Source organism: Lycium barbarum, chromosome 1 (assembly GCF_019175385.1).
Source record: "Lycium barbarum isolate Lr01 chromosome 1, ASM1917538v2, whole genome shotgun sequence".
Lineage (NCBI taxonomy): Eukaryota > Viridiplantae > Streptophyta > Magnoliopsida > Solanales > Solanaceae > Lycium > Lycium barbarum.
In genome coordinates, this window is record NC_083337.1 from 20,670,253 (window position 1) to 20,694,704 (window position 24,452).

The window sequence follows — 24,452 nt, forward strand, 5'->3', positions numbered from 1 at the left end:
TGTGTTGAATTTTAATTTGTGGAATGATTTTGAATTTTATTTTGGTTGTAGTTTTTTAGTATATTTAAATCATCGTGTTGATATTATATCAATATTGAATATTTTATTTATTTATCTATGTATTATACTAATTGAAAATTTTAATATGTACTTTTAAATTTTAATTAAATAAAAGTATAACTTAATTGAAGTCTTTTATAATAGATTAAAATAGTTTCTCTCTGTAAACTAATATTGATAGTAAATGTTCCTTGATACTTGTCCTTTTCCGTAATTTGGCACTCAAAAATACTTTTTTAAGAAGACTAGTCAAACACAATCTGTTTATTAAAAGCAGTCAAAAGCAGTTTTCAAATAAATTAGCCAAACATAAACTGCTTCTCACCAAAAGTACTTTTTTAAAAAGCACTTTGTAAAAAAAAAAAAACACTTCTCAAAATAAACAGTTTTTAGCCACTAGGCCAAACAATCTCCTAGTGGATCACTTAAAAAAAAAACTAGTAGGAAAATTAATTCTCCAAAATTCTTTCATATTTGATTAATTTCTTTTGTCTATTATGGTCTTTGAGTCCACACACATACATGCATTACTGTAAATCATATTATCACCTCGAAAACTAACTAGAATAAAATTAATTCTCATTTTCTTTAATAATTGATTTTTTAATTCCATTATGTTATTTTAGTCCATACATTACCGTGAATCTAATCTTTATAGCGAAAATTATTCGTGCTTTTAATATATATATATATATATATATATATATATATATATATATATATATATATATATATATATACTATTTTAAAAGCATGAATATAAATGTTAATTGACCAAAATATCCTTCAAATATTGAACGATTTTTATATCCTTGATAAACTCTAATCCTATTTCTTTTCCAACATAATACTTAAACCTAATAACCTAAAAGAACATTAGAAAATATTAAATTAAATAATTAATTAAAAGAATAAAATTTGACTACAATTCTGAATTAGAATCCTAAAACTAGAAATACTAAACAACTCCTAGGACAACGTGGCAATATTGTGTTATATCCTTCGTCAACAGACTCCTTGCACGAATTTGTTGTTGAACAGGAGTCCAAGTCTTAAAATATTAAAACTATAACCTAATATATTTGAGAGTCTTGGACAAAATAAAACTAGAGAGGCCTCATATATATTTATGAGAATTCAAGCAACATTTTCGGAAATAACATTTTTGCTAGATATTCTCTTAATAAAAGGAAATAAAATTATTAAAAAGAGATAATTGATGAAAAGGTGGAAGATGCCTATCTATATTGATGAATAGTCCAACCTTTTTGGGAGTTACTAGCAATTCATAACCTAAAAATGAAGAGGAGAGAGCAAGATAAATATCACTAAAATAATAGTAACTTGAGAAAATATATAATTGAAACAAAAATAACTATCAAGAATTTGAACGTGCACTTTTTGAATGCTTAGAGATTTTGCTTATAAATTAAATAATTGTTTCAAATAATATACTGTGCTAAAATTTAATTATCTTTAGATATAGGTTTTACAATAGTCATAGTGGTTACGCGTGCGAGACACATGACATAGAATAAAAGCACAAATATTAAAATGCTAATTGTTGATTGATTAAATACCTCCAAATGTTAATCGATTTTTGCGCCCTCAAAAAAGAAAATATCTTCAAAAGGTAAAATACGCATAGGATAAAATAGTAATCTTTAGCACTTTATCTAATAATTAGGACTTCAAATTGTTACTTTTGGATCACGGTAAACCCAAACATATGCCAAGTTTGTAAAGGAGTCTAACTTAAAGATTTATTTCCCTGTATAAAGAGGTTACATGCATAATGAGACAATTTCATAGTACATGATAAGATTGTGAATATTGACTTTGCCTAAATATTAGGACTTTGAATTTTTAGCTAAGACATTTCAGCTATGGAATCCTACGCATAAATATATCCTGCGTGGATTGTGAACATAATAAGCGTCCACTGTTAAAACTAAAAATATTTGATTTGGGCTCATACAAGGAGTCAACTATATTATGAAAACAAGGGGAAAAAGGAGGGAAATAACATTTTTTTCTCTTAGACATGTCGATCTTTGTTTTTCATTTTTCAAGTTAGAAAGCTATTTTATACTAGAAAGGTATAATGATATTTGATTTTGCTTGTAGGTGCATTAATGGTTCAAGGATCTTGAAGAATGTAAACATATAACAGATTTTTTAAGGAGGATTGACTGTTAGAGGTTTCTCTTTAAAATTCTTGCAGCCACGCAAGGAACTTGTTTAATACATTGAAGTTGAAGAATTTTTCAAGCAGATAGAGGAATTTTCTTTTCATTATTAATAATAAAAATTCTTCCCTTATGTTTTATGTATAATAAAGAAACAACTGATTAGTGTTGTTATCCTAATTTCTTTTGGGGCAAGCGAAAAATTTCCATCATTGTCTTTTAATGTGAGATTTCATTGGATGGCTTCTTCAACATTTTATCTCTTTGCCCTTAAAAATAAGGGCAATTTAGGCTCAATAGGTTGACAACAAAAGTGACGGGGCATAACGTGCGAGACACGTTCATAGAGACTAGTACATATTAAAAGCACGAATAATTTTTGCTAAATGTTGAACGGCGAAAATATTTTCTAAATGTTGATCGACTTTTATGTCCTTAATTATTTACATAACTCTATAACATTAATATACAAAAATGTAAATTACTTCATTAGTTGTATAATCCAAGTCAAAATATAAAGGGATAACTACATGATATAACAAACATATAGTGGGTATTGACATTTAATAGCTATACTTTAACTTAATTACTTCTCATAGCAAACATTTGTATATTAATACCATTTAGTAACTATATATATATATATATATATATATATATACACACACACAAAATAGAATACTCATCCCACTATTTACTTCCAACCCATCCCTCCCATTTCTCTCCCCCCTCTTCTCCCCACTGCTCCGCCGCTGGAGCTCCGGCCAAAATGTCGTGACATCTTTTTCCACTGAATCCACACTATGTTTCATTTGTGCCTAACTGCAGTTGAAGAAGAGAACGTTCCGTTTGGCGCCAAACATTATTGACTTGAAAACAATAGTCATATGCATCGCTGTTATAAATTATTACACTATCATTGCAATTTTGCAAACCAGATCCAATCCACCAGATCTGAAGCAAAGAGCCTCAAATTCAAGATCAGATCTGGTTGCTAGCAACGATGTCATGCCTCCCGTCGCCGCCGTAGCTCCGTCGTGACCACGGCCTGTGCATCCTCCAGATCTGGTTGGTGTTGTTGTTGTTGTGGTTCGCCGGAGAAGTAAGCTCCGGTGATGGTTGCTGTTATTGCTGTTGGTTGTGGTTTTATCTCTCTCTGTTATTGGCTGTTGTCGTTGTTATTGTGAAATTTTCGGCCGATCTAGCCGAAAATCGTCGGCAGATCTGGCCGGAGCTAGTGGTTGGTGTTGTTGTATACACGAATACGGCGGTTGTATTCACCTTTTTGAGCTTTTTTTTGTTAAATGTTTAGATTGTATTCATTTTTTTATAGTGTATTTATTAATTTTTGTGTATCTATGTTTTTATGTATTCAGTTTTTACTCGTTATATTCATCAATATAGCGAGCTCGTTTATGAATATAGATAGTTATTTCATGAATACAGTGAAAAAGTAGCTACAAATGAATACAGTTGAGTTTCATGAATACAGCAGAAAAAAAATATATACAGCGGAAAAAAAACCAATACAGTAATTATTGGTGTATATGTATTCAATTTTTACTCGTTGTATTCATGAATACCACAAGCCAATTTATGAATACAACAACAACAACAAGCCTAGTATAATCTCACCATGTGGGGTCTGGGGAGGGTAGAGTATACGCAGACCTAACCCCCACCTTGAAAGGTAGGGCGGCTGTTTCCGAAAGACCCTCGGCTCAAGAGAGGAGAACAAGAGAGGAAAACAAGACAAAAGATCAGATAGGACCAAGCATATCGAAAACAATATGAAAACAAGGAATAACGAAAGCGAGAAAGTCATGATAGGACAGTCCGGAAAGAAAGGAGCATTAACTACTATATATAAATAAGATAACCAAAGCATCAATCAAATGCAAAAATCAAATGGTAATAAACAACTGAGCAAAACTACAACTACTATGGTGAAAGGATAAGCCACCTAGCCTTCTATCCTAATCTTTGTTCTTTATAATCTCCTATCTAAGGTCATTGAATACACATGTGGGAGCTGGACTGATTTGCTACAGAACGTAAATATTGAAACATTAGCTATGCAGCTTGTTTAACCCCCAAATGTTCGCTATTTATGTAAAATGCCCAAATATAAAATGGAATAAGACTATTCGTAATCAAAAACTTATAAAGAGAAAATTCGTAAATATAGGAAGTCTCGGAGACTCCTTTCAGTAAGACTATTTGTAATCAAATTCTTGGAAGCAGACTCCAAGGTTGGAGATGTAGTTTTTTCAGATTTCAAAGTTCAATATATCACTAAGAGTTTTATTTGATATGAAGTTCTATAATTACAGTGTAAAGGTCACATAACAAATACAAGGAAATAATAATTTGTGTCGTTAAAGTTTTAATTCTTTCTTTAATTTATATTATTATATAATTTCTTATTGGATATACTTGTAAAATTTTGAATTTTACTTATACTAGGATTTTGAAATCAAAACCATGATTTTTGTCCACTTAGAATTTTACTATATCGCCGCTACTAGAGACGGTTACAATAGGTAATTTGTAATTGGTTCTAATTACGTGATGACTCTAATCCTCTATAAATAAAACATTTTGCTTACAGAGTCTGATAGTATTAGATCTCTTACGTATTTAATGCAAAATTTTACAATATAATTCATGCTAGATCAAATTCTGCTCTATCAAGTAATGCTGGTAAGTTGTTCTCATCTAAAGGATCGCTTGACCATCTCTCAATTTTAATGCTTTATGGATATTATTTAGATTTGATTATCATATTCAAACTGACTCCATTCTTTAAACTTTTGGATTCTAATATATCAGTTATTATTGATGCTTACTTCTTAAAATTTAGATGGTTTAATTGTAATTGCTTTATTATGAATGTTTATAGTTTATACTTTATTACTGAAACTGTTTAGAGGCCTCATTCTCGTGAGCTGAATTTTCTTATATTATTTCTAAATCCAGTGTTAGACTGCTACAAACAAAAAATTTGAACTGGCTAAGAATTTCATCGCTAAATTGTTCGTTGCTAACATATTTTTATTTAATAATCCGTTGCTAAATAGTATTAGCGACGAATTTTGATGTTTAGCTACAAAATTTGTCCATCGTTAATTCATATTTTCTTAGTAGTGGACTAAAAATGACTGAATATTGAATGACGAAAATATCCCTAAAATGTTAACTGACTTTTATACCCTTCAAAAAATAATAAAATGTTGGATAAAATCGTAACATTAAATCATGAAGTGCCTAAAATATAAGAGTTTGAGACCCACTAATAGTAAGTAGAATTTTTAAAGACATAACGTGATGGGAAATTCCATCCGCCCACTAATTCATTTGGACGATAACAATGGTCGATTAGAATAACTTTGAATGAACTTCAAGATTATGTAATTATCTTTTTTGCTCTTAAATGAGCCCCTAACTATCAGATTTTCATATTTACAAATCTGGCCATTTTTTGCGCTTTTAGCCACTTTTCTCATTTCTTCAATTTGACATCTTTTTGACTTGTTTTTCACTTGGTTTCTTCCTGATCACTAGTAAATCGCATAAAACCTGTAAAATGAAAGTAAATGCCATTAAATGCACTATTTTATCAACCAAACAAGTCAAAAGTCTAACATTAAAGAAGAGATAAGTTGGTTAAATACCAACTTGTCAGCCCGTATGCATATCAACATGTATAGAACATTATATATGTCATGCCCCAAAATGGGTTGAGACGTGGTGATAACCTTATAATCTACTCGTAAAAGAGAAAGTGTACACGGTCGTATGCAACATAATTTACCCAACTATGAGTCGGGGTCGTATCCCACAGAGAACAATATAAAGGCGATTAAGAAAGTAAAGGATTTATACCAACTAAGCTAAGCCAAACACTTTTTCAATGTTTGATTTTTGATTTAAGAACTAACAAAGATAAAACTAACTAGAAAGCGGGTAAAATGATCAATGACCACAAGCATGGATACGCGAGATTATACTCTCTAAGTAACGATCCAATGTATTTCACGATTTTACAACTAAGAGTGAGTCTATGTAACAGAAAATGATTTCTAAGCTCTCAGTGAAAGTCTTCCAACCAAATCAATGAATTTCACTCTAAGCTTTACTAATCCTTAGAGTGTGATATTAAGCACAATTAATTTGACCTCAAGTTAACTTTTTTATTCCTAGCTCAAGTTATTAGATGAGGTTTAAAGCCCTAAATCCTTGTTAATTAATCTTTTCCAACCTCAATTTTTCTCTTCCGAGCTCAAATCGAAGTAAATGGGCGAGTCTTAGGGTTAGCTATTCCCTTAAGAAACATTAAAGAATAAGATTAATTAAAAAAAACAAAGCCCCACTTCATTAGAAATAAAAATAGTTTAATACATAAGCAAAACAAGAGATTTAATTCAACACTTGATAATGAATATTCTCATAAGCAAAATTCAAGTAATGAAATGGAGTAATACACACTTAGATATTCAATACATAACAAGAATTGAAGAAAGGATTAAGAGTTTTCTCATTAAAGCACTTCAATATTCTCTTCCAAAGTGTTGGTTGATGAACCCTAGCCTTCCAAGCTTGAAAAATATGGCCAAAGATGAAAATAATTTCTCCCAAGTCATGCTCTTATAACTACCAATAATCCCACATTAAAATATGACCAAAACAACCCTATATTTTCAGATTTGCAGATCTGGCCAGTTTTTGTATATTTAGCCACTTTTTTCGATTTCTTCAGTTTGGCCTCTTTTGACTTATTTTCACTTGGTTTCTTTTCCGATCACTTCTAAATCACATAAACCTGTAAATAGGAGTAAACCATAGTAAATGCACTATTTTTACAATCAAACATAACAGAAGTCCAAGCATAAAGAAGAGATAAATTGGTAAAATACTAACTTATCAAACCCCCGAACTTAAACCTTTGCTTGTCCTCAAGCAAATCAAAACATACAATTTCCTTCAAAGGACTCAATTTAAAAGTGCACCAACATCATATAAAGTCAAAAAGTCTACTTTAAGCACAAACACATGACTTTGATTGGTACCAACAATTAATCCATGACATATGAATCACCAACTACTTCAAAAAAAAAAAACCATTTCATTTCAAGTGATCAAGCACCAAGTTAATCAAAGTAGCAATCTAGACATGATGCTAAAGCTTCAAAATTTGTCTCATTATCACAAACGACTTTCTTTTGTTCATTCCTCCCAATTGGAAAATGGAACGCATTCACAACCCAAATCTCCATGTGCCCTCACCATCAAAAGAGAATCCCAAACTCACAAAATGCAATTCAAAATACAAATGGGATATCAAATGAAAATAATTAAATCTCTTCTCTCACAAAGATGTTCAAATGCACAAGTAGTACCGTAAGCTTGCCCTTCATGTATGTCTCCCTAATGCAGACACACTTGGTTCAAAATCTATTAGGACTTAACGGGTTCTAATGTAGGTTTTTGGTTAAGGTAGGGGCATAATTTGAAAATAGTGACTCAAAACCTCCCTAAGCACTACAATTTTCAACAATCAAAGCACACTTCCTTTAAAAAATTTCCACCATTTGCTTCATTTTTCATTCCCCCATCTAGTCTTCCCTTTATTCACAACTTTTTATTCTTCCTTCCGTTTTCTTCATTCTTTTTGTGTGTTTTCTTTTTTAAAACTACCAAGGAAGGTTCCACTATTTTCTTTTCTTCTTTCTCTCTCTCTCCTTTTTTTTTAAAAAAAAAATTCTCACCTTTTAAGCAACTCTCATATCACAATTTTTTTCAACTATCACCCCCAAACTTAGGCTTTTAGCCTATATTTGCAATTTCGAAGCACTTAGGGAGGTAGGGTGTCAAAAGATAGATCAATGAAGAACAAAGGGGGTTTTATGGGAGGCAACAACACCAAAATTGATAACGTCCAAATCCACTCCTTAAAGAAAAAGTGTATACGGTCATATGCAATATAATTTACTCAATTATGAATCAGGGTCGAATCCCACAAGGAACAATATACTGGGCAATCAAGCAAGTAAGGAATTATCATCAACTAAGCTAAGACAAACACTTTTTCAATATTGATTTTGATTTAAAATATAACAAAGATAAAACTAACCTAGAAAGCAAGTAAAATGATCAATTGCCACCAGCATGAATACAAGGGAAATTACTCTCAAGTAATGATCCAATGTATTTTATGATTTTACAACTAAGAGCGAGTCTATGTTAATAGATAATGATTTCTAAAATATCATTGAAAGTCTTCCAACCAAATCAATGAATTTACCCTAAGCTTTTCCAAGCCTTAGAGTGTGATATTAAGCACAATCAATTGAATCTCAAGTTAACTTTTCTATTCCTAGCTCAAGTTATTAGATGAGGTTTAAAGGCCCAAATCCTTGTTAATTAACCTTCCCAACCTCAATTTTCCTCTTTCGAGCTCAAATTGAAGTAAATGGGCGAGTCCTAAGGTTAGCTAATCCTTAAGAAACATTAAAGAACAATATTAATTAAAGACACAAAGACTCACTTCATTAGAAATAAAAATTATTACATACATAAGCATAACAAGAGTTTCAATCCAAAGCTTTAACAATGTATATTTTCATCAACAAGTTTCAAGCATTGAATGAAATACTACACACTTAGCTATACAATACAAATCAAGGAATTGAAGAATCGAGTAAAAGAGTAAGAAATTTCTCATCAAAGTCTTCAAATCTTCAATCCCCAAGTGTGGGTGTAAGAACCCTAGCTCTCCAAGACTTGTATGAATGGCCAAAGATAAAAGATATTTGCCCCAAGTCTTCCTTTTGTAGTTCCCCGATTTTCACACTAAAAATAATGACAAAAACAGCCTTCATAATTACAGATTTTTGAATTTGCAAATCTAGCCATTTCTGCACTTCTAGCCAGTTTTTCCTTTTCTTCGTTTTAGCTCCTTTTTGCCTCATTTTCAGTTGGTTTCTTCTCGATCACTTCTAAATCATATAGAACCTGTAAAATGGAAGTAAACGACATTAAATACACTATTTGCTCAATCAAACTTAGCAAAAATCTAAGATTAAAGAAGAGATAAGTTGGTATTTTACCAACTTATCACGTGGCATGGTAATCGATACTCGTCAACTTGTACCGAGCGAATCGATTTAATGTTCTAAATAGCCATATCGCCCACGTATCTCAATTCACTTAATTAACAATAATATTATAGTAAAAATACCTAAAAATCCCCCTAATATTGGCACGAATTATTAGTTGCTTACCTAAATTATCAGTAATCTTAATTACCCCCATAAACTTGGTTATTTGATAGTCATCACTACTAGAAAAGTGTGATTTACATGGAGACTTTTCGTGGGATTATATAGAAAAAGTCGCAGGTAATTTAGTATCCTGCAAATTTCCTTAAAAAAATCCAATGGAAAGTTACTTATTACCTGAAATTTAAAACAATCCCCGGTAAGTTACTTGGAAATTTTATTTCGCACGTAAATTGCCTCCGGATTTTTTTTTAGGGATCTAGTAGGCCAGTTGGTTGGCTACTTAAACTTTTACCTTGTTGGTGAGGGTCTGAATCCTCACGTTGTAATTCCCTCCCCCATTTTCCCTTCCCCTACTCGCTATGTAATGAAAAACAAATTTTAAAAAAAAACTCCAGATTTTTGCGCAATAAATACTAAAAGTTCGGAAGAAACTTTTAGTTGAAATTTGTGAAGGAAAGGAATTTTCTTGCTAATTTTCCACAAGTAATTCCCCATAAAAATATTTCAAGTAAATCCGTAAGAAATTTCTAACAAAAATTTGTGAAAAGGAGAGATTTAGAATTTTAATTTCTTTCATATTACTCCCTTTCGTCTCAAATTATATGTCGTGTTTCTTATTTACACGCCCTTAAGAAAATACAGTATTAATTAGGAAATATTTTTGACTATTTTGCCATTATTTATGTCTTAAGATATAAGCTCTCTAGTTATGTGTCATTACCCCCATGATTGACATGTTTGTAGTCTTCAAGAACAACAACTACTAGGGTATAATGTGGGGAAAATAATTATTTTATCTTGAATTTCTAAAATGACAAATAATTTATGACAACTAATTTAAAAAATCACGACATATAATTTGAGACAGATGGAGTAGTTTTGTTGTGATTACAGGGGCGGACCCACGTGGTTACAAATGGGTTCAACTGGACCCCTTCGTCCGCAAGTTTACTGTTTATATAAGGAAAATTATCTTTAAATCTAATATATAAAAGTAGTTAATCCTCTTGAAATAAAGTTCGGCTCTGGTGCAGCCGTCTAGTGGATTTAAACCCCAGTGGGAATGAAAGATCGAATCCGGCTGACAGCGTTGCAGGCTGCACTTTTGTTTCTTTTTGGTTCAGTTACTTCAGTATGCATGTTAGGCCAATTGTCCTATCTTGTTGCGGAAAATGCTAGTTAACTAGCAAGCCGTTAAATTGTTTTTTTTTTTAAATATTTTATTTTCTTACTCCAATTCAATTAAAAAAAAAACTCTGATGTCTCTTTTACTGAAAAAAATTAAAATTTTTATAAATTGAATTTTGATATACTCTTTCGTAGTTTAGTGCTAACAGATGCAACTATATTTGTTGAGATTATATAGAGTTCGTTAGATTGATTTAATTTAGTTAATTAGTTTTGTGTAGGTTAAAACTCTTTTGTATTTTCTTTTATTCGCAAATAACAACACTGATGATATAGCTAAATTACATAGATTTAATAAAATTTTAAATTCTTGTTGAAGTAATTTCTTTTAGTTAGATATTTTTTCCTTAAAAAATAAATGTAAGTAGGTCCTTTGAATTTTTTTTTAAATTTTGCTCAACTTCGTTAAATAAAAAAGAGTATTTAGGTTAAAATAATTCTATTTTGAGATTTCATTATTAACAAAAAAGATAAGCGGGCAAATCTAGCCTGTTCTGCACGACACTACTTAAAGTATTAGTTAAGCTATCATCATTGATTCTTAATTATTGATTGAACCCGCTTGCGAAAAATTCTGGATCCGCCACCGGATTACACTATTTTGAAATTTAAAATATTAATGTTTTTCTTTCGATTTAATCTCCTCATATCAACTCTTATGTGACTACGACAATAATTTTATGGTAAGTTCCTTCTCATCCCAACCTCACGGAAAGCAAACAATTAATTATTTGTGCTGCCGATTTCAATCCAAGAAGACCGTGCACAATCTAAAGTATTGTTAAGCTGTAAATTAAATATGTTAAGCATGTAAATTGTAAAGAAATAAAAAAAATTAAGGTAATTTGTGCAAATGCCGTAGATAACTGCCCACAACCCAAACTCCCCAAATCATTAGCTTGCCTCAAGCAACGTGGAGCAGCCCCACTTCGCGCACATACTAATAAACCAACAAATTATATAAACTTCCCCTTCAATCTCATATATATATACATATATATAGCCATCTTTTTCTGTCTATCTAACATATGGCGTCCTCAAGAATGTCGTTCACAGCAAATTTCAAGTCCTATACCTCTATTTTTCTTTTATTTTTGTTGCTTGCAGCATTAACGAAGTGCTCTTTCTTGGAAACTCGGAATCTTGAAGAAGATGATCAGCTAGGAAGCAGCAAATTGTGTGATGAAATATACGTAGTTGAAGAAGGAGAAACACTTCAAACAATATCGGACAAGTGTGACGACATTTTTATATTGGAAGAGAATACTCAGATCAATGATGCTGATGATGTTTACCCTGGCCTTGTTCTCAAGATTACATCTAGGAAGCTTAGACTAACATTAATCGACTAATGTTTAATTAATTAGTACCCTTCTTCGTTTTAGTGTTTCTCCTTAGGTTCAAATTTAGATTTATGCACTGTGTAAGATATTCTTATATTGTCAGTCACTTAATTTACATATATTTCTGTTTTAGCTTGTGCAAGTTTAATTTATTAGGATCTCTTCAGAAAATAATTTCCAATATCTGTTCATGCAGTACTTGCAAAGTAATGGCATCTGTTCATGGACTAATGTTTAGTTTGTATACGGTGAAAACCGGGGTATACGCTAAACCGGTGAGACCGAAGAAGGAAGGGACGGGAACGTGCATGAAGGCTTCCCTTCCGAACCGGAGAAATGCTTGGACCGGAGTAAAGGAAGGGCGTCATTTGGTCCGGTTCTTCCATGACCGGTTGTTCGAGGTTGTATGTCCGTTTGATCGTGGCCGGTGGTCCGGAAGAGCCGTAGCGCATGAGCCACGCGTCGGTAGCGTCCTGCCATGGTCAACCACCAACCATGCGTGTGTCAGACAGTACGGCCAACCTAACCCACTCAGAGTTGTCATTTCTCTTATTTTTTAATGATTTGTATTGTATGAGGCCCATAGAGGCAACACTATAAATAGAGCTCATCCCTCTCCTTTAAGGGGGTTGGCTTCTTCATTTTAAGAACATTTGTAATAGCAATATACAATCTCCTTCTTAATATACCAGATTCGATCTACGTTTGGTGCTTATTTCTTGCGTTTCCTAAATCGAATATCGTTTATGCATTAACAGACACACGAGCACATAGCAAATCACCGATTATCATTGCTATCCTCATATCATATCTATATATATATATATATATATATATATATATATCTTTCTCTTATCAAGAAGATTGAGACTTAACAACATATCTTATACCCACTCACAAATTCAATTGATTATCCAAATCTGGGGTAAACAGTTTGGCGCCCACCGTGGGGCTAGGATAATAGTGGTCATGCTCGAAACTTTGGCAAAACGGGTAGACTCAACCGAAAAGAGGGTCGAAACATACAATTCTCGGGTGGACCAGATCCCGGGGGCTCCACCTTTACTGAAGGGGCCGAATTCGAAGAGGTACATCCAAAGGCCTTTTCCTCCGAGCGCAGCTCCGAAAGTGATCCCGAAGAGGTTCAAAATGCCGGATATACAGAAATATGACGGCACGACGGACCCGCACGAGTACGTGACCTCATACACTTGTGCTATAAAGGTCAATGATATGGAGAAAGATGAAATTGAGTCGGTGTTGTTGAAAATATTTGGGGAGACTTTGTCAAAGGGAGCATTGACGTGGTACGATCATCTGCCCGAGCATTCGATCATCTCTTTCGAAATGCTCGCCGATGCCTTCGTAAAAACTCATGCCGGTGCCAAAAAGGTGCAGGCCCGCAAGGCGGACATCTTCCGTATAACCCAAAGGGACGACGAGTTGCTCCGTGAATTTGTCAACCGGTTCCAAAGGGAACGAATGGAGCTCCCTCCGGTCCCCGAAGAATGGGCCGCACAGGCTTTCACAAAGGGGCTCAATGTCCGGAGCTCGACGGCTTCGTTCAAATTGAAGGAGAGCCTGCTGGAGTACGAGGCCGTGACATGGGATGATGTCCATAACAGATACGAGTCAAAGATCCGGGTGGAGGATGATCAATTCGAGCTTCCCCCGGGGCCGGTTAATACGAGCAGAAATTTTGAGAAACCAAAGAAAGGTTACGAAATGAAGACCGAATCGTCAAAGGAAAGGTATCGGCCATATTCCCATTCGTAGAAGCCAAGTTTTAGGTCGGAGAAATCGAGGGATAGCCCAAGCCATTTCTCCGGTCGGGGAAACAAACGGGTCGAGCGCCCGTCGAACAGTCGGGGTCTCTCATTCAGGAGCGATGCCGGAAGCTCTGCCGGCAACAAGGACTTACCGAAGATATCGGAGTACAACTTCAACGTCAATACCTCGGGCCTAATCTCGGCCATTGGTCGTGTTCCGGATGTAAGATGGCCAAGACCTCTAAGGTCGGACCCGGGCCAACGGGACCCGAGCATGGTGTGTGAATACCACGGAACCCATGGTCACAGAACCGAGGATTGTCGCCAGTTGAGAGAGGAGGTAGCCCGGTTGCTGAAGAATGGTCATCTCCGAGAGCTGCTGAGTGAACGAGCCAAAAGTCACTACAAGGAAAGGGAGACCCATCGAAGGACCGAGCCAGAGGAACCCCAACATACGATCAACATGATAGTTGGTGGCACCGATGAACCTCGAGGGCCCATAATGAAACGGGTCAAGGTCTCTGTTGTTCGTGAGAAGCGCAGCCGGGATTATGTGCCCGAGGGCTCTATCTCTTTCATCAACGAGGACGCGGAGGGCATCATTAAACCGCATAATGATGCATTGGTAATCTCTATACTTATCTTTAAAACTAAGGTTAAACATATTTTGATTGACCCAGGTAGCTCAGCCAACATCATCCGGTGGAGAGTGATCGAACAGCTAGGGCTGCTCGACCAAATCGTACCGGTAGCCCGTGTACTCAGCGGGTTCAACATGGCGAGTGAAACCACAAAGGAGGAAATCTCATTGCCAGTAAAAATCGGTGGCACCATCCAGAAAATGGTGTTCTATGTACTAGAAGGGGACATGAAGTACAACGCGTTGCTGGGTAGACCCTGGATACATAGCATGAGGGTCGTGCCCTCAACGTTACACCAGCTGCTGAAATTTCCGACCCCAGAGGGAATAAAGGTAATCCGAGGTGAACAGCCCGCTGCTAAGGATATGTTCGCAGTAGAGGAGAACAATGCCCCTCAGCCCAAGAGATCGGATCGCAGGAAAGAGGACCCAACCGAAGGACAAGACGCCAAATAGCAATCAAAGAACTCGGGTATGGACCGGGAGTATGAAGAGGACGATTTCAACGTACCCAGATCATTCGTTATGCCTGATGACTCGGATGCAACCGGGTCGATAGTGGAGGAACTGGAGCAGGTCATCTTGTTCGAGTACTTACCAGACAGAAAGGTATACCTGGGCACGGGGTTGACCCCGGAGCTCAGGGACAAGTTAATTAAATTTCTTCGAGCTAACGCAGATTGCTTCGCATGGTCCCATATAGATATGACAGGTATATCACCGGAAGTAGCTGCTCACAAGCTCAGTTTAGACGGGAGGTTTCCCCCGGTGAAGCAAAAGAGAAGGCCCATGGCGGAGGCTAAACACGCCTTCGTGAAGGACGAGGTAATAAAGCTTTTAAAAATAGGTTCTATCCGGGAGGTCAAGTATCCGGATTGGCTAGCTAACGTGGTAGTGGTGCCCAAAAAAGGTAATAAATTTCGAATGTGTGTTGATTACAAAGATTTAAACAAATCATGCCCAAAGGATTCATTTTCGTTGCCCCACATCGATAGAGTGATCGATGCGACGGCCGGGCATGAGATGTTGAGTTTCCTCGACGCCTACTCCGGGTATAACCAAATTCGGATGCACCCGGAGGATCAAGAGAAAACATCCTTCATCACCCGATATGGGACTTATTGTTATAATGTCATGCCTTTCGGACTAAAAAATGCCGGTGCAACTTACCAACGCCTAGTTAATGGGATGTTCGAAGAATAAATAGGAAAAACAATAGAAATTTATGTTGACGACATGGTTGTTAAGTCCCTGGAAACAGAGGACCATTTAAAGCATTTGCAGGAAACCTTCGATGTGCTCCGCAAGTACAACATGAAGCTCAACCCGGAAAAGTGTGCCTTCGGAGTAAGGTCCGGTAAATATTTGGGTTTCATGGTGTCAAACCGGGGAATTGAAATCAACCCGGACAAGATCAAGGCCATCGAGGATATCGAGGTGGTGAATAACATAAAAGGGGTACAAAGGCTCACCGGAAGGATAGCGGCGCTGAGTCGCTTCATATCGAGGTCCTCGGCCAAGATTCATCGTTTCTTCTCCCTGCTAAGGAAGAAGAACGACTTCGTGTGGACACCGGAGTGCTAAAACGCTTTGCAAGAATTAAAGAAGTACTTGTCTAGCCCCCCGTTGCTGCACACACCGAAGGCAGACGAGCCGCTTTTTCTTTACCTTGCCGTCTCCGAGGTAGCGGTAAGTGGCGTTTTGGTCCGAGAAGAATCAGGTACGCAATTCCCTATCTATTATGTGAGTAGAACTTTGGGGGATGCGGAAACCCGGTATCCCCATTTGGAAAAGTTGGCATTGGCACTAGTGAGTGCTTCTAAAAAGCTCAAGCCCTACTTTCAGTGCCATCCGATATGTGTCGTAACTACTTACCCCCTAAAGAACATCATGCATAAACCGGAATTATCGGGCAGACTGACCAAATGGGCAGTCGAAATTAGCGGGTATGATATCGAGTATAAACCTCGAACGGCCATCAAGTCCCAGATCTTGGCCGATTTTGTGGCAGATTTTGCCCCGACTATGGTCCCCGATGTTGAGAAAGAGCTTCTGTTGACCTCGGGGAAAGACCTGGGTATTTGGTCGTTACATACGGACGAAGCCTCGAACCTCAAAGGTTCCGGGCTGGGAATCGTCCTCCGGACCCCAGCCGGGAAGGCCGTTCGACAGTCTATTAGAATCATTAAATTGACTAACAATGAAGCCGAGTATGAGGCTATGATTGCAGGTTTGGAGCTGGCCCGAAGTATGGGGACCGAAATAATCAAGGCAAAGTGCGATTCGCTCTTGGTCGTGAACCAGGTGAATGGCGTCTTCGAGGTCAAGGACGAACGGATGCAGAGGTACCTTGAAACAATCCTAGTGATATTACACCGGTTTAAAGAATGGACCATGCGACATATATCGAGGGAGCAGAACAGCGAAGCCGATGCATTGGCAAACCTGGGGTCCTCGGTCGAGGGGGAAGAAATCAACCCCGGGAACACAGTGCACTTGTTAAACTCGACAATAGAAAATGGACATGCCGATATAAACACGATGGGTTTAACTTGGGATTGGCGCAATAAGTACGTCAACTACTTGCGTGATGGAAAGCTCCCGAGCGACCCGAAAGAATCACGGTCATTAAGGACCAAAGCTGCGCGTTTTTGCTTGGTAGACGGCCAATTGTATCGACGATCTTTCGTCGGCCCCCTGGCTAAGTGTTTAGGCCCCGGTGAAACAGAGTATGTGATGAGAGAGGTGCACGAAGGAACTTGTGGCAACCACTCCGGTGCCGAAGCTCTGGTCGGAAAGATCATCAGGGCCGGTTACTATTGGAACCGGATGGACGAAGATTCAAAAAATTTTGTCCGTAAATGCGATGGGTGTCAGAGGCATGCTCCGATGATTCATCAGCCCGGAGAGTTGTTGCATTCGGTGGTGTCACCCTGGCCTTTCATGAAGTGGGGAATGGACATCGTCGGCCCATTACCATGGGCACCAGGTAGAGCCCGTTTTATTTTATTTATGACTGATTATTTCTCCAAATGGGTTGAAGCGCAGGCCTTTGAAAAAATCAGAGAAAAGGAGGTCATTGACTTCATATGGGATCACATCATTTGTCGTTTCGGCATCCCCGCCGAGATAACTTGTGATAACGGACCTCAGTTCGTGGGTAGCAAGGTCAACAATTTTCTCGAGGGATTGAAAATCAAGAAGATTGTGTCGACCCCGTATCACCCGTGTGCAAACGAACAGAAGGAATCCACGAACAAGACCATAATTCAAAATCTGAGGAAAAGACTTAAAGCGTCAAAGCACCACTGGAGGGAAATATTACCGGAGGTGCTGTGGGCTTACAGAACCACATCGAAATCAAGCACGGGGGAAACCCCTTTCTCGTTGGTCTACGGGGCCGAAGCCCTCATTCCCGTGGAAGTTGGCAAACCGACTCTCCGGTTCAGATATACCACCGAGGAATCAAATGAGGTGGCTATGGCCGTGAAAATCGACCTCACAGATGAACTTCGCGAAAACGTGTTGGTCCGTATTGCGGCCCGGAAATAGAGAATGGAAAGGTACTACAATCGAAGAGCCAATTTTCGACATTTCCAAGTCGGGGACTTGGTGCTTCGAAAAGTTACCTTGCACACCAAGAATCCCAACGAAGGAAAACTGAGTCCGAATTGGGAAGGACCGTACAAAATAACCGGGATAACGGGCAAAGGATCGTACCAGTTGGAATCCATGGAAGGGCAACGGTTACGCAATGACTGGAATATGGCTCATCTGAAAAGATACTACTGCTAAGGTTTGGACTCCTCATGCTCTCCTATTAACCTTTCTCTTTTGCAGGAAATTGAGAGCATCATGAAGTTAGAACTTAGGTCTGAAAACACGTGTTGCACTCTTTTCCTTAGTACGGTTTTGTCCCAAAAAGGGTTTTCCAACAAGGTTTTTAATGAGGCAACAAGTACAACGTGTTACTCGACAAAGATAAGGGACCAATACCCGACAACCCGAGGTCACACCCACCGAATGGGGACTTAATAGCACTCACCCGACCTTGCAGCTCGGATAAGTGCTAGGGGAATACTATGCCCGCATCGGAGATTACCCCGGTCAAAGAAGACGGAGAAACTCCACACTTTCTACGGCAAAACAAAGGCCCGGCCATTAGCCATAGCCTTCGATGTAAGGACCAAACGATCATAACGAATCGTGTCCCATTTAGCATTTTCCAAGGCAAAACAAAGGCCCGGCCATCGGCCATAGCCTTCGATGTAAGGACCAAACGATCATAACGAATCGTGTCCCATATAGTATTTGCTACGGCAAAGGCAGAATGAAACAAAATACTCATGTATACAAACACTTTGCAATACAAAATTATCGAAGGTTTGGACAAACAATGTCTCGGTTATCTTCCTATTAAAAGACTTTACCTCGGTAATAACCGCCGTATTTCGGCACTACTTCATTCACACACCCTATACCGGGCACTATGGTCGAAATTCGGCAAAGGCGACAAGGTCATAGCGAACCAAGCCAAAATCGTTAAAAAATTCAAACTAAGGCAGTGAGGTCACAACGATCCGAGCCGAAATTTTCTAACCTCCCCAAATGGGGACTGTTACATCAAAATTCAGCCAAGGCTGAGGTTCGGGTGCTCGGATAAGCACCGGCCCTAAAATATTACCGAAAAATACCGGCCCTAGGGAGATGCCTATCGTGATTCAGAGGCGTCTGTGTCCACAAAGCATTAGGTAAGTCCTGTGGGCACAATGAGCTAAATGACTACGAGTCAACTTGTCCTTAAAACGGACCAACAATTCGGACAAAAATAATAGTAAACACTGAAACAAAGAGACAAGAAAGATGTGTATTTTCTTTCATTTATACAAAGGGATGTTTTTACATCAAAAAACCAAAGTCCTACAAAGGCAAAAAAAAATAAAGATAAAAGCCAAGTACAGGACCTTATCTACCCGGAATGGCTGGAGCCGGAGTGCTCGGACTCTGTACGCTCAGAGTCATCGGAGTCAGAACCAAGAGCATCTTTAGCCTCTCCCTCGATCCTTTTAGCCACGGCAATAAGGGCCGGAAGATCGGTGAAGCCCTGCTCGACTTGCTCGAGAGTGATCCGCCGAGATTTCCATTTCTCGTACTCAGCAACAATAGTAAACTGAGCCTCGGCGGCTTCCACGCTCTTCCAAGCCCCGTCCAAATCGGCCTCGACCCGGGATAACTTCGCCGCTAGAGCATCTGGAGCTTCTCCAAGAGCATTCTGTGTTTGGATGGCCGATTGAAACTCGGCTTAGAGAGTGTCATTTGCATCGATCGTTTCCTTAAGTTCGTTCTTCAGATCCTCACACATCCGGGCCCTGCTCTCCGCTTTCTCTTCGAACACCCTTGCACGCTCTTGATATCGGGCGCTCTCAGACTTGAGCAGCCGATTCCTCTCGGCCAAGCTCGCAGCATCCGACTTCACCGAATCAAGCTCCTCCCGGAGTTGGGAGAAGGTGGTTTCGAGCTGAGCCTCGAGGAAATTTGAGCGTTATCCCGGCTAAGGCCGATCTTCTCAGCTTCGAGGCTCCGATTTTATTCGGTCATGGCGGCCAGTTCACTCCTTAGTTGACGATTCTCGGCCTTCGCCGCGTCAAGCTCGGGTCGAAGATGGGAAAGAGCGACTGCTCGGTTCAACTCCTCCTCCTTCTCCTAAAGAAGGTGCAGATACTTCTCCGTTTCCCGGCCCTGGGCATCCAATTGGCCCTTAAGATCGTCCATCTCTTGCTGGGCACGGACGAAGGCCTCGTTAACGAGCACCACACTCTGCAAAAGAAAGCAAGTTAAAAACTTGAACGAGACAAGGTTGAAATTCTCAGTAAAGATGTGCAGAGACGGCTAAAAATCTTACCCGGTTGCCCGCATGCATACCGTCGTTGATAAGGCATTGCCAAGTGACCCCGGTCATCTTCCGCTTGTCCGAATCTGAGACAAGAGGCCTCAGATAGCTCGCTATGCCCACCAGACGAGAAAGGAAGCTGCAGTCCTCGGGGACGGTGACCACGACCGATTTTGTTCTCCTCGGCTCCACACTTGGGACCGGAAAAGTATGCACTAGGCTGTCCCTGGCCCCAGATTCAGAAGACCGGCTAGCCGACCTCGTGGTCCGAGGGATAGGGAGATGCCCGAATCCCGCAGCTTCGCCAGTAGCAGGGGGGTGCCTAAGAACATATCATCAAACTCGTCAGGCCTCGGAGCCGGAGTAGAGGAACTTGGAGCAGCCTCAATATCTTCGACAAAGCTCGGAGGTTCCGTAGTTGCAGCAGGCTCGTGCTCGGGCGTCAGATCAACATCAATGGGGACTTCGATCTCCAGGACCGACTCAGTCCTTTGACTGACTTCAGCAGCTGCCGCCTCCCCGGGCCTTCTTTCCCTTTACAGGGGAGCCTCTTCGGAAGAAGTTTCACCTGAAATGTCGACGAAGTCAATCGACCTTAGAGGAGCCGGGGAAAGAATTTTTTCCGCACCTGTATGTGAGACCGGGACCAGAAGTCCTTCAGCAGCAGAAGGAAGGGATGGAATGGAAACAGTCTCCTCCGGGGTCGGAGCCACGGGAGAATCGGCGTTGACTCTTCGAATAATGATATCGGGCCCTGGTTCATCCCGTGATGATCGGGCGACGCTCCTCGCCCTCTTCTTCGACTTTTGCCCTCTCTCCGAAGGCCTCTTCCTTTTAACAGCAGCAAGGGCACGAGACGCACCCGCTGAATCGAACTCAATTGCCGACGCTGTGGGTTCGGCGCCCGACTCCGGCCTGGGATCCACCGAGCCCTTGGGCAAACCTGAAAATCGAAGAGACAATAAGTACGGATAGTAAAATACTCAGTGAACGCGGGTAGGAGCAAAGTACTACCGTGGTTCTGGGCGACCCATCGGCCCCGTGACAGGTGAGCCCACGTCCGGTTGTCATAGGCATGCTGGCTGAGGAGTGTGGTGACCCATTCATTTAGATCACGGATGACTGGAGGAATGTATCCGTTGGCTGATAAAAGTAAGAAAAGCAATGAGAAAGTAAGACTGAAGAGTAACAAAATATACGAAGGCAATAACTCGAAGTTCAGGCTTACGCTTGTTGTTCCACTTCTCCGGAAAGGGCATGTGATCGTCCGAAATGATGTCCGAGGTTCGCACCCGGACGTATCACTCCAACCAGCCTCGATCTCTATCTTCATCCATCTTCGAGAAAAAGGGGTTCCGACTACGTTTTGCTAGTTTCATTACGCCGCCCCGGAACAACCTCAGGGAATATAGGCGTATCAAGTGGGCCAACATGAGCTCTTTCTCAGCGTTATTGGCCAATATCCGGAGACATGTTATGACCCTCTAAACGATCGGACCAATTTGTGCCAAGGTCACGTCGTAGGTCCGGCACATATCCAAAATGACCGGATCTATCGGAGGATCGAGCTTGAGGGTGAAGGGATAAGTATAGACGTACAAAAAACCCTCCCGATGGTCGGTGACTGACTCATCAGGTCCAGGGGAAAAAACTCGGACTGGGCTAGTGTCCCACCCGCAATCAGCCCGAACCAAGTCGAGTTTTTCCTCGGTAATGGACGAAGGGTATCATCTCACGTCGTACCCCCTGTCGGATACCGAAGAAGGCTTTTCGACCTCTAAGTCTTTGTTGAAGTTGGTTTTGGCCGGGATGATGTCCGAGGCCGTAGGCTCGAAGGTGCTCTTTACTTTGGCCGGAGATGCAGCCTCGGTTCCTGTGGATGAAACCGAGGGAATGTCATGAGAAGTGGTTTCAGACATTTTGGAAAAATGAAAAGAAGAAGTTGAATGGATTCGAAAGAGGAGATAAAGAAGGCAAAAAGAGCAAAGGGAACAGTCAAAAGGTTCAAAAAATGGCAAAAACAACAGGAGGAAGCAACAACAGGCGAGAATAACGAGTAGAGAAGGTAGCGATATCGATCCTTTTTACGTAGTGCAAGTAGCAGACCAACAAGAATCGAGTTTTGTAGATGATTCTGAGCAAAGATATTGAATGTGTAAAGAAGCAGAACGTTTGAAGTGGAAGGGATTAACCGAAGAACTAAATGTTCAAATGAAGAAATGGAGGAGCCTTATATAGGCATGGGACTGTGGCGGTTACGATTCCCCGACCAATCCGGGAGCGCCACGTGTCCCCATAATTAATGACGAATGAGATGAAACGACGTGCGGACGGCGGTTGTCAGAGCGGACCATCCGGGGTATGACACGTGGCCGATGGCAGAAGAACATGGGCAGTTGTTCCCGCTAAAAACGAAGCGATAACAACGGACAAAGGGAGTCACCGGCTTAGTGATTTATCCACTCCCCGTCACTCCGAGAAATCTACGATCCGGGAAGTGCGGGGACTATCTGTATACGGTGAAAACCGGGGTATACGCTAAACCGGTGAGATCGAAGAAGGAAGGGACGGGAACGTGCATGAAGGCTCCCCTTCCGAACAGGAGAAATGCTTGGACCGGAGTAAAGGAAGGGCGTCATGTGGTCCGGTTCTTCCATGACCGGTTGTTCGAGGTTGTATGTCCGTTTGATCGTGGCTGGTGGTCCGGAAGAGCCGTAGCGCATGAGCCACGCGTCGGTAGCGTCCTGCCATGGTCAACCACCAACCATGCGTGTGTCAGACAGTACGACCAACCTAACCCACTCAGAGTTGTCCTTTCTCTTATTTTTTAATGATTTGTATTGTATGAGGCCCATAGAGGCAACACTATAAATAGAACTCATCCCTCTCCTTTAAGGGGGTTGGCTTCTTCATTTTAAGAACATTTGTAATAGCAAAATATATACAATCTCCTTCTCAATATACCAGATTCGATCTACGTTTGGTGCTTATTTCTTGCGTTTCCTAAATCGAATATCGTTTATGCATTAACAGACACACGAGCACATAGTAAATCACCGATTATCATTGCTATCCTCATATCATATCTATATATATATATATCTTTCTCTTATCAAGAAGATTGAGACTTAACAACATATCTTATACCCACTCACAAATTCAATTGATTAGCCAAATCCGGGGTAAACATAGTTAGTACTCTTCTTCGTTTTATTGTTAATTTCTCGGTTTCAAATTTAGATTTATGCACTGTTATAGCAGGTTATTTGATTTTATATTTTTAGATAAACCAAATTAGGATTACTTAGGATAATTACCTCTGTTGTAGGTCATTGTCACCTGATGGTGTATAAGAATTTACAGTGTCAACGTATATTCCTGTTTTAGTTTGCATAAGTTTATTTAGGATTTCTTCAGAAAATACTTTCATATAAATGTTCATGCAGTATTTGCAGAATAATGGTATCGCTACCAAGTATCGTTTGCTGGAAAAATAAAAGAAAATCACATTAATATTGTTGGGCGACATCGTGCTTATCAAAGTACTAGTGAATTAGAGTAGTGCTCGTGCTAACCCCTGGCGCAATAGCTGGTTTTATCAACAATGGTACAGTAATTAGCTTGGACGCAAGTGCTACAAGGCACCTTTTCTCAGCCATAATGAAACGACAAAAGACATGAAACTAAGAACTAATCGACAAAAAATCTCTATGTATAGCCAGAGAAGATTCTTGTATTTGTCTCCCTTCCATATAAACAACCAAGAAATTTGTCCGTCTTTAGTTCGTCGATTTTGGCCCTAAATATTAATCAAATCAGGTCTACTTTGTGCTTCATCAGTCGATGCAAGATGTTTGTTACACTTTGTGCTTCATCAGTCGATGCAAGATGTTTGTTACACCTCGGAAATTTTCGCGTCATTTGCATCGTAAGTAAAGTAACGTAAGCCGGAGAGGTCATGGAACTCTTATAAGGTTAAGAAAAACCTTTAACAAGTATTAAAAGAGTATCTAAAGGTTCCGGGATCAAGCGAATCGAAGAAATTAAGTTTGTCAAAATTTTAAAAAAACTTGGAAGAATTTTGGATAGG